This window comes from Lemur catta, chromosome 9, assembly GCF_020740605.2.
Source record: "Lemur catta isolate mLemCat1 chromosome 9, mLemCat1.pri, whole genome shotgun sequence".
In the NCBI taxonomy this organism is placed as follows: Eukaryota; Metazoa; Chordata; class Mammalia; order Primates; family Lemuridae; genus Lemur; species Lemur catta.
Window position 1 is genome coordinate 65,872,256 of NC_059136.1, and position 10,805 is coordinate 65,883,060.

Below are 10,805 nucleotides of genomic sequence, written 5' to 3' on the forward strand. Positions count from 1 at the left end.
CTGACAGATTCCAAATAACAGCATAAATGTTACCTTTCAGCAGGTAGTATCATTTTTGCCTACATAAGAAATGACTCCCCTCTCTCTCTATGTGAGAAAGGAGGAATAATAAATTTGCTCTATGATTTTGGATAGGAAAGGTTAGCTTCTGAGATGCATTTTGGAAAATCATCACCCCTCAAAACCCAACTACTTCCTTCTCACATTGACTCTCCTCATTTCTACTTTAAAATATTCCAGTGAAATCAAATACCCCTTAGATGAGCTGCTGTTTGTAAGGGAACTGGCAGAGGAAAGCAGTTATCTCATCTCAGTCCTCCACATGAGGTATGAATTCTCCTCCGGTTTAACTCTCTGTTGATTGGATATCTCTTTAGCATCTTTCCTATTCATATTCATAATTAGATTACTTATTCATATAGCACAATCTCTGAGCATTTGGCAGGGACAAGGGGCATCTTTCATATGCATTTACACAACACACTGTGGTTTATACTGTGGACCCCACTTTCTATTTGGTGTTGAAGTTTTCTGCTAATTACATATTTACCCCCAAATATACCATACCATGCTAAGCAAGGGCAGGAATAATTTTATATTAATATTTACCTTTGAATGTGTAGTCTATAGGCACAGCATAGTTTTGGGTGGAAAAAAAAACCGTATGAACTGCCACTATCTTGGTCATCTATATGATTTTGGAAGCCTTTAGAAAGTAATTAGGAACATCAAGAACATTTTTTAACCTTGTGAAACATTTTTCAATCTGAAAAAGAATGCACATTCTAAGAGTGAAAAAGAGACTGTTCATATATGAAATTTGACTGAAAATACATTTAGGTCAGATGTATGTGTGAAAGGAAGGGCTCAGTTCTAGACCATGCACTTCTAGGTCATACATAGGCCTCAGAACCCTCAATCTCATATATATACATACGTCATTTTAAAGGATTGCATGGTCATCTCCAGGGAAATTAATAATTATGTTATCTGAAAAAGAATGCATAATTCTAATGAGACAAAACCCTCCAGGAATTTACCCCATACATACTCTGGCCACTCATCCTTGGTCTTTCTCTCTGACTTCTTTTTCTACCACTGGCCAACGCTTTAATATGAATTAATCCAGGACTCTGTCCTTAATGTTATTTTCTTCTCTTTCTGTACTCTCACCCTGCTCAAGCTCATTTGGTCCTTCCTGAAACTCTGCAGTGATAACTCATGTTTCCCTGGTCTAGGTCCCTCCTTGAACCTCAGGCCTTGTGTATCTTTTTGCCTACTAGACAGGGTCACCTGAATGTACCACACACATTACAAATAAAGCATGTTCAAAAGTTTATGAACCAAGCCTTCTTCTAATCTCCAAGATGCCCAATGAAATCATATCCTTCTTAATTGTATTCTAGGAGTCATACTAAACTCTTTTGTCCTCATTTCTGCTATCCAATCAATCATCAAGTCTTATTGATTACATTCCTAAATATTTATAAATTTATCCTTTTTTTTCCATAGTTACTACAACTACTTTAATCCAGAAACTCATAATTTCTTTCCTGGACCTTCACGATATCCTCTTTGCTGTTCTTACCTTCAGAGTTAACACTCTTTAATTTGTCTTCCACACTGCTTCTACAGGGATCTTTCTAAAGCACAGCTTTAATTTTGTCACCGTCTAGCTTAAAGTCATTGAATGGCTCCCGAGTAGCTATAAGGTGGCATCTGAATGGTTTACAATTTGGCCTTTGTCCTCTTCTTTAGCTTTATCTCCTGTTTCTTTCCAATCTGCATTTCTTCCTCTAATTATTTGTAGATCTCCATTTTTTTCTTATTCTTCCAATTCTATGTAGGCCCTATTCTATCTAGTTTAAATCCTCCACTAGCTGCTTGAGAAATACTACTCATACAATTAGACTGCTTAATTCTCATTTTTCTGTGGAAGGAGAACTGGGTCTCTTCCCATTCACATTACCTTTTCTGTCAGAATCCTGGGTTTCAGCACCAAAGATGTCAGAGTGGCAGTCTGTCCTCGGTTCTTGGTGTGCTCTTGGCCGAGGAATGGCCAGACACACCAAAGTGTCAAGTCGAGACTATTATCCCGGTCCTCCGATTCCTTTCTTGGAAAAATCACCAGCAAGGCCAATACTATGCAGTAACCTCAGGCAGGCAGCAGTTTCACAAGAACAGCTCTTTACTGTAGAACAAAACAGGTCTTTCTCCGTGAGTGCAGAGAGACAGACCAGCTCACTCACTCACTGATCCACTCACTTCCTCACTTCTAGGATTGTTTTATTAGCCCAGTCTGGAGGAGAGGTCTTGGGAGGTATATGATGTTATCAAATGATCAACAGGTGTCTTCAAAATTCCATCTTACTGTTGGAGCTCCTTCTAAGACAGCCCACCTGGGTGGGGTGGTGGTGAACTGCAATGCAGATTCAAGCTAATGGCGTATTAATTACTCTTAGGTTACTCTAGGTCACTTTCTAAATCTTATATGCCTGGGCTGAGGAATTCCTAGATTGGTAGAACATTCCTTCCTTCCCCAGGTGTAGCAGTTGCTCAGGATAGCATTAAGGGTGGGGCAGCACCAAACTGAAGTGCCCGCCCTTATCTTTCTTCCCAGGTGGAAAAATTGCTCGAAATGGCACCAAGGCAGGGCATCCTTGTCCCAAGTAGAGCTGGAGATCCTAACCATCTACCTACTACTTAATGTAGTTATAATTTCACACTGTTATAAGATTACTTTTCTGTTTCCCACACAAGACCATGAATATTTGACATGTTTTCTGGTACAGAACATCTGCTCAATAAATATCTCAAAATTATTCATGTGATTGTCCAGTCCATTTTATCAACTTACTATTAATATACCACATTTAATGTGTCTTATCATTCTTGGTCAAAAATAAATGTCTCATTCTAATTCATACATTTATCTAAGCGGCTTCTGAGTAAGGACCCATAGCAGAAATTTATCTCAGACATAAATATCGGGAACAGCTGTGCATCTCCTAAACAATTGGTTTGTTTGTGAATCTACAAACAATGGTTTGTGGTGCTGTGAATCTTGAAACATTCCCTCTTTGATTTGGCAGTAAAAGAAATTCAGAGTCAAATGTGTGGCTTACTTCTAAATATATTACAGAAACATGATAAAGATTTTTATAGACTAATCTTAGCTTATTTCATGTTCTACTATTATTTTCTCTTTTACCAGATATTCTCATCTTTTTTATATTTATGCGCCTTTGTAAGAAATACCAACTTTGAAAATATGTGAAATTAATGAATGATATTTAATTAATCTTCACAAATTGAAATGCTCCATGTTGTGATATTCAACCAACCCTTTTTATCCTAATCCTGGTGAGAAAAATATTATGAACAATATAATCGATTTCCCATGTCTTTGAATTATCCATAATGTGTGTTTAAGCCTTTGTCAGTGAACTGATTTCTGAATATGAATATTCACTTTACAATAATTAGTTAAGTTGCATCTATATTTCATATGAGTTTTTCTAAATGTATCATATTTTACAATAAAAAATTTTCATAACTAATATTACTAGGCAGATATAAAATTGAATATAAGTATAATCCTAGAGAGGTATATAAACAGATTTAGAAACTATGAAAGGATGTATTCAGCATGGTCAAGCAGGTAATTTGCACCAATTCTACAAAAAAGTTGGACAAAATTGTTTTCAAATATATGAGAGCATTGGAGAGCTACAAAGGTGGAAATGAATCCCTGGACCAAAAGCCAGGAGAATAAAACCCAGAAAAACAAACCTGATATTTGGACCATTTTTCTCCAGGGACAGTAGTTAATTCTACAAGAGATGTTCAGAGATTGAGAAGGTAAACCGAACTTTCAACAGCGTTATGTGTTTAGAAGGGTAAAAATTATACTGTAGAGTCTGTAAAGAAGAGGGGGGACCCTGGAAATCCCCAGGTTTTAGGTTGAGACCCCCCCAAGGGCCACGCCTAAGGATCGAGGGTAAACTGAAATAGCCCAGCTCTCATAGGGACTGATGTTCAGTTTTGAATCACTTCTATCCCTCATGGATTAAGGTCATCTGGTATTGCTTTTGTTCCAACGTATCTGCCAGAAACAAAATGTAAATCTTATTTGGGATGAAGATAACTTTATTTTAGACCTCAAATTACCTCTATAATTTTTCAAATACAACAACTGGCACTGAGTTGAAAAGATCAGGCACGCAGAGAGACAAAACTATGTTATGGGAACCCAGAAAAACAATAGACAATGTAACAGATGCTCAGATCACCCAGATAGTGACATTTCAGACACAGACACACACTGTTTAAAGCATAAATAATAACAATGTATTGTGGGGTTTAAATCATATGGAAAAGTCAAATATATGACAAAAATAGCACAAAGTACAGCAAGAGTATAATCAAAGTATAATTTAGAAGGCCCTTACATTATCACAGATCGTAAAAAGTTAAGTATTAAAATAACCAGAGAAACCACTAAAAATAAAAGAGCTGCAGATAAAAATTCAAAGGAGGAAATAAAACAAAGTATTTAAAAAGTTGATTAGTCGAAAAGAAGATAGAAAAGAATAATAGAGTCTAAACAAAGGTGAACAAACAGAAAACAAGAAGCAAGGTGATTTTTTAAAACCCAAACATATTGATAATCATATTGTAGGAAAATGAACTAGATATTTCAATTAAAAAGCAGGGGTTATTAGGGCAGAAAAAAAGCAATGTTCAATTATATGCTTTTTATAAGAAAGCTCATTAAATATAAAGACAGATTTATTAAAAGCAAAAAATGAGAAAAATAGTATAGTAAACATAAGAAAGAAGCAGTTATATTAATACAGCAATGTAGATGTCAAGAAAAGGAGTACTGCCAGAGACATCATCATCACATGATGATAAAACATTATATTCATTAAAAAGACACATCACTTCTATGTCAAGAGTCAGCAAAAACAGCCTGTGAGCTAAATCTGGTCTGCTACCTCTTTCTTTTTTTAATGAAGTTTGATGAGAATGCAGCCATGCTTATTTGATCACATTGTTATGTCTGCTTTAGTGCTACCAAGGCAGAGTTAGGTTGTAATAGAGACTGTATGACTCCTAAAACCTAAAATATTTACACTATGGTCATTTATATTTTTAAAATGCCAACCTTACTACATGCATGCAAACTAATAACTGAGCTTCCAAATATAAGAATAAAGAAATTGACATGACTAAAGGGAAAAATAAACAAGTCCAACTATTTAGCAATTAGGCAATACATTTATAAATAATCCATAAATTACAGAAAGAAATAAAAGAGAAATTAGAAGATAAGCATAAAATAAACTGATAATAAAAATACAACATATCAAAATTTGTGGGCTGTCACCAAAGCAGTACTTAAAAATACATTTTACATTTAAATCCTTTTATTAGAAAGGAAGAATTGCTGAAAATTAATTATCTAATACTTTACCTTAGTAAACTAGAAAAAGATGGCAAATTAAACCCAAAGTAAGTTGAGGAGAAAATAATAAACAGCATAAATCAATGAAATAGAAAATAAACAAAAGAGAGAAAATAAATAAAAGTGGCTTTTATGAAATGGTTAATAAAATTGAAAAACTCCTACTTGAACTGGACACAGAAGAAATAGAAAATTGGAATAACATTATCTATATAAGAAATTGTAAAATATCAATATTAAAACCTGTTCATCAAAAGATCCTATTAAGAAAATAAATGGGCAGTCCATAGGCTTGGAGAAAATATTTGCAATACATATATCTGACAAAACACTTGTATCCAGAAAATATAAAGTTCAATTACTATTGAACTTAGTAATAAGAGACAAAAAACATACTAAATGGGCAAAAGACAATTCACAAAGGAAGATATACAAATAGCAATAACTACATGAGAAAATGCTCAGTGTCATTCACCATGGGGAAAATTCATGTGAACATAAATTAGACTTAAAATATTTAAAAACTACATTTCAGAGAGAAAATAAAATGTCTCAGAATAAAATAAGAAATAATGAGTTTAAAAAAAAAGTCAGAAAAGTAGTGTTAGAGAAAAGAAAAAGAAGATTGAATATACGTATAATTAGAGTTCCTAAAAGTGAAAAAAATAATAACAAACAGATCTAATACTTAGAGCTCTATTTCAAGAAAATTTTGTGGATATAAAGGAAGACCTGAATCTATATATTGAAAGAGCTAAGCAGCCCCCAATCCAAACTGCTAAATATTGCTTGAGTTTATTAACTCCTTCCTATCTTCACTGCTACTCCCTCATCATGTTGTGGTGGGATCACTGCAGCCTCTGCACTAGTGTCCTTGTCCCATCTTGCTCCTCCTTCTTGACTGCAGCCAATATGGAAATGCCGAATCGGATTATGCCTTCACTGCTTCTAAGCCCTTTCAATAACACTTATTGCCCATGGTTCCAAGCCCTTAGTAGGACTTAAAAGCCCTTTGTGACCTAGCCCTAGCTTACCTGTCCACCCTGCAATTACCCCCATCTTTTAGAGCATCTCTCCCACTCTTCCTCCATTGCCTTTCCACAATGTGTATTTCACTGGGCTACAGGCTCTTGGAGGGCAGTAACCATACTCACTCATAATAGTCTCCTAGCACCTAGCATAGGGCCTATAACATGGTAGCAGTGTTGGCAAATAAAATAAGGATGTCTAGTTGAATTTAAATATCAGATAAACAATGACCAATATTTTAATATAAGTAGGTACCAAGCATCGCATGGAACATACATATAATAAACATTTATTCATTATTTATCTGACATTCAAACTTAATTGGATGACCTGTATTGTTGTTTGCTAAATCTGACATCCTGCAAGGTAGGCATCCAGGAAATACTTCATAAATAACATAATTCTGGATATAACATGAAGTGAATTAAATAGCATGGAGGGCAAAGGTTCAAGAATCAAGAATTAAAGTGCCATTAAAAAAATGATTGTTATGTGACTATTTTATTACTTCCAAAGAGAAGCAGAATAGAGATATTGTGCATTTCATAGTCATTGCTTTAGTTTTTAGTCTTTTTTTAAAAAAGTGACTTCTCAATATGAATAGTGTTTATATATATAAAGAAGAGAAGTTTTAGAATTTGTTCCAATTATATTTTCCAGCTCTGTTCATTGTATAACATCAGGTGGAAGAAAGATTACTCTAATATGGAAAATCTCACTTTCAAAAGCAGGTTCTGGGATGCTGAAGAATGGGGTATGTCCTAAGGATTAAAAACAATACCATTTCTTGGCAGCCTCTGACCACTGAAATGTACCTGTCCTGTCTGCTGAAGTTCTGAATCCACTATGCCTTTAGGAGACAGTGGAGCCATAAAAATGAGGGCAAGGACTTCAGGCAAGAAATAGGGAATTTAGCACACTCAATGGAGGAACTTTGTCATCCTCTTAAGGAGCATAATGGAAATATGAATGTCAATTTATCAGCAATAACATGTGTTGGTATCACTCTGAATTTTCAAAAAGAAGTCCATTGACCATTGCTGTGCTAGGCTATCTGTGTTTCAGTGCAATGCAAAAATGAAGAATTTGATCTTTGGTATTAAATATACGAGCTCAGCCACCAATTAAGTATGTGTGATAGATTGTATTTCCCAAAGATAGTTATAATGGTAACTTTTATCCTACATTTTCTTTTGTGATGTGAGTTTGCCACAACCGCAGCATAAGGTGGAGTTCACCTCTCCAGCTCCTAAATCTGAGCAGGTCCTGTAACTGCTTTGCCAATAGAATATGGTAGAAGTGATGCTATGCCAGTTTGGGGCATTGCCCTTAACTGGCCTGACATCCCTGCTTCCTGCCTTATGGATGCCAGTTGCCATTTAAGGAGTACAAATACTGTGAGATCACCATGCTGTGAGAAGCCCAAGCCATGGGCTGTGGGGGAGGAGACACCGTGTGGAGAATGAGAGAGGCCAAGGAGACAGAGGTGTCAGACGTGATGAAGAAGCTTCTTGAAAGTGGCTCCTGCAGTCCCAGCTGCCCCAGCTGATACCACGTGAAACAGAGACAAAACACCCAGCCAAGCTCTTCCTGAATTCCTAATCCCAAAAAGCATGAGTAAAATAAGACCATTGTTTTAAGTCACAAGTTTAGGGTTAGTTGTTATGCAGTAATAGATTATCAAAATAATGTGTGACCTTGGGTCATCTATTTAATTCTTCTGAGCCTCAGCATTGTAGTTTAGTCAACACAACTTCAAACTGTACAGTCATGACCGACCTTATCATTATGTTAGCTCTTAAAAGATGGAAAATAAATTATTAGATGGAGTACTGTTTGTAAATATACTTTTGTCATTATAGGTTACTGGGTTTTAGAATTTTGTGTTGAAATCTTTATTTTGTCATTTGCCAATCATGTAGCATTGGGCAAGTCACATAATTTCTCTCTAAGATTCAATATATTTGTCTTTAAAATAGGAAGACTATTGTATTTATTCAGCAGGTTGTGATGAGAATTTAATGAGATGATACATGTAAGGTACTTAACACAGTACTCAATACATTAATGACAGTAATTGCAATTAGGGATATAACTTATGAAATAACTCCATAAAACTTCGAACACTCTAACTTGAAAGACCACTTGTCAAAATAATAGCTGAACTTATATTGAAATCATTTTATATTTTCCTATGATCAACTTTATTAAACACATTTTAGGTAGAATTATAAATTATGAATTGATATCCTGACACCTAAAATGCTAACACTAAATATGTAAGTGTTCCTTATGCTTGCAGATTGCTGTATAATTTAAAAATATTTCCAATTATATTACCTTAGTTTGACCTCACAACTCTGCAGTGGATATCAGGGCAATATTTCTCACCCAATTTACAGACAACAAAACTAGGCCAATAAGTATCTATGACTGGAAAGTGGGAGAGGGAGAATTAGGACATATATTCTCATCTTGTTTCCTTTATTATTAGTCACTAGAGAAATAATGAAAACTTTCTTTCCTAATCTACCTATAAACATTCTACCTATTCTAGGTCAATTTCTAATGCTATCTTGTTATCAGATTCTCTGCCCATGTCCCCAGTTCAGAAGAGACCTCCCTCCTGAAGTCCTACACTTCTTTGGTGATACCCCTCATGACATATGACATTGCACGATAGACATGTATGTCTGGGTTAACGAATGCTTGGGAGAAGTGTGACAGTGGAAGGGGCCAGACTCCTCTCCCTTCAAGGCTGCCAGGGCAGGAGCCAGGTCTGTTTTCTCCCTGCTGTTCACTGGCGCAGTGTAGGTATCCAGTGAACATAGAGTGAAAGACTAAACGGAAGGAGTGAACATGCAACAGAGCTTGGGACTTCAATTCTTAGAATGGAAATAGAAAATGCAAGTTCCAAGAAAGAAGTAGCCCAAGAGTGTGAACATAAAAATCTGGGAGATCTCTCAGCATAAATTAATGAACCGGGTTAAGGAGTAAAACCCAACCCAGGATGAGAGTGTGCCAGCCAGAGGGCTAGTCAAGGTGAGGCATCTCTGGGAGCTGCTAGAACCAAGAAGTAGGAAAAAATTGGGGGGTATGAACATGATGCCCAGCACAGTTCAGGCAAAGAAGTATCCAGAACCAAGACCACACTGGAATTTAGTTCATAGGCTAGAGTGATATTCAGTAGAGCAAACTCACCTTCACAGGACTCCTCCCAAAGTCAAACACTGTATTTTTATTCTAATCATATAATTCACGACAGAGGGTGGAGAGTGCCCAAATTCCTCTTTATTTTCAACAATGTCTTGCTTTGATTAGAATCTCAATTATTGTTTGAATAAATAAATGAGTGATAGAAAAAAACTTTATTTGGGGACAACTACAATTGTTTAAAAAGAAACTTGATAGAATTAATTGGAGGTAGAGTGTTAACAAAACATTAACCGTAAGAAGAGTTTATGGGCTGTGTGTCTGTGATGTTAGCTGCACTGAGTTAATATCTATGTAGCTGACTTTTTAGAAGCAGAGACAGAAACAAACATCTAGGGGAGAAATTAGAACGAAGCTCCAAATGAAAATTTATGATGAATTTTAAATGTGCCTGGCTCAGGCAAAATTTTACATATAGAAATTTCAATGAAGGAAATTGTTTTATAAAAATAGATTCTAATGGCAGCATTTTGTAATAACAAAAGTATTAAATATTCAAAAATACAGATTTGTTGCATGAATTATCACTTATTCAAACAACTAAATATGATGCCCCAAATATTATATTATATATCTGACTGAGGGAGATGGTTATCATTTATTTTAGAATGACTAAAGGGTGATTATATAATTTATGTATAAATGTAGATAGAAAAATGTCTCAAAGAATTTAGATCCTAACATTGTAATGCAAATGAGCACTGCATTACACCAAATAATTAACCAAATCAGTTTGCGTTTTTGCATTATTTTTAAAGGTTTAATTTTTAATGTTGCTTTGCAACATTAAAATGCAATTAGTGGTTATCTCCAATATGTAGATTTGTGGAGTTTTCTTTCTTTCTTTTTGAGTCTGCATTCTAATTCTTCTATAGTGAACGCACAGTACTTATGTAACAAAAAATGATCAAAGTTAAAATAACAAAAACAATGGTGTGCTTGGATTGTGCTTATGCTGCAGGATTCAAGATGAGATACACTTTCCATTTCCAGGATTCATGAAAGCAAAGCAACATTAAAAATTAACCTTTAAAAATACTGCAAAAATACAAACTGATCTGGTTACTCATTTGGTGTAATGCAATGTTCATTT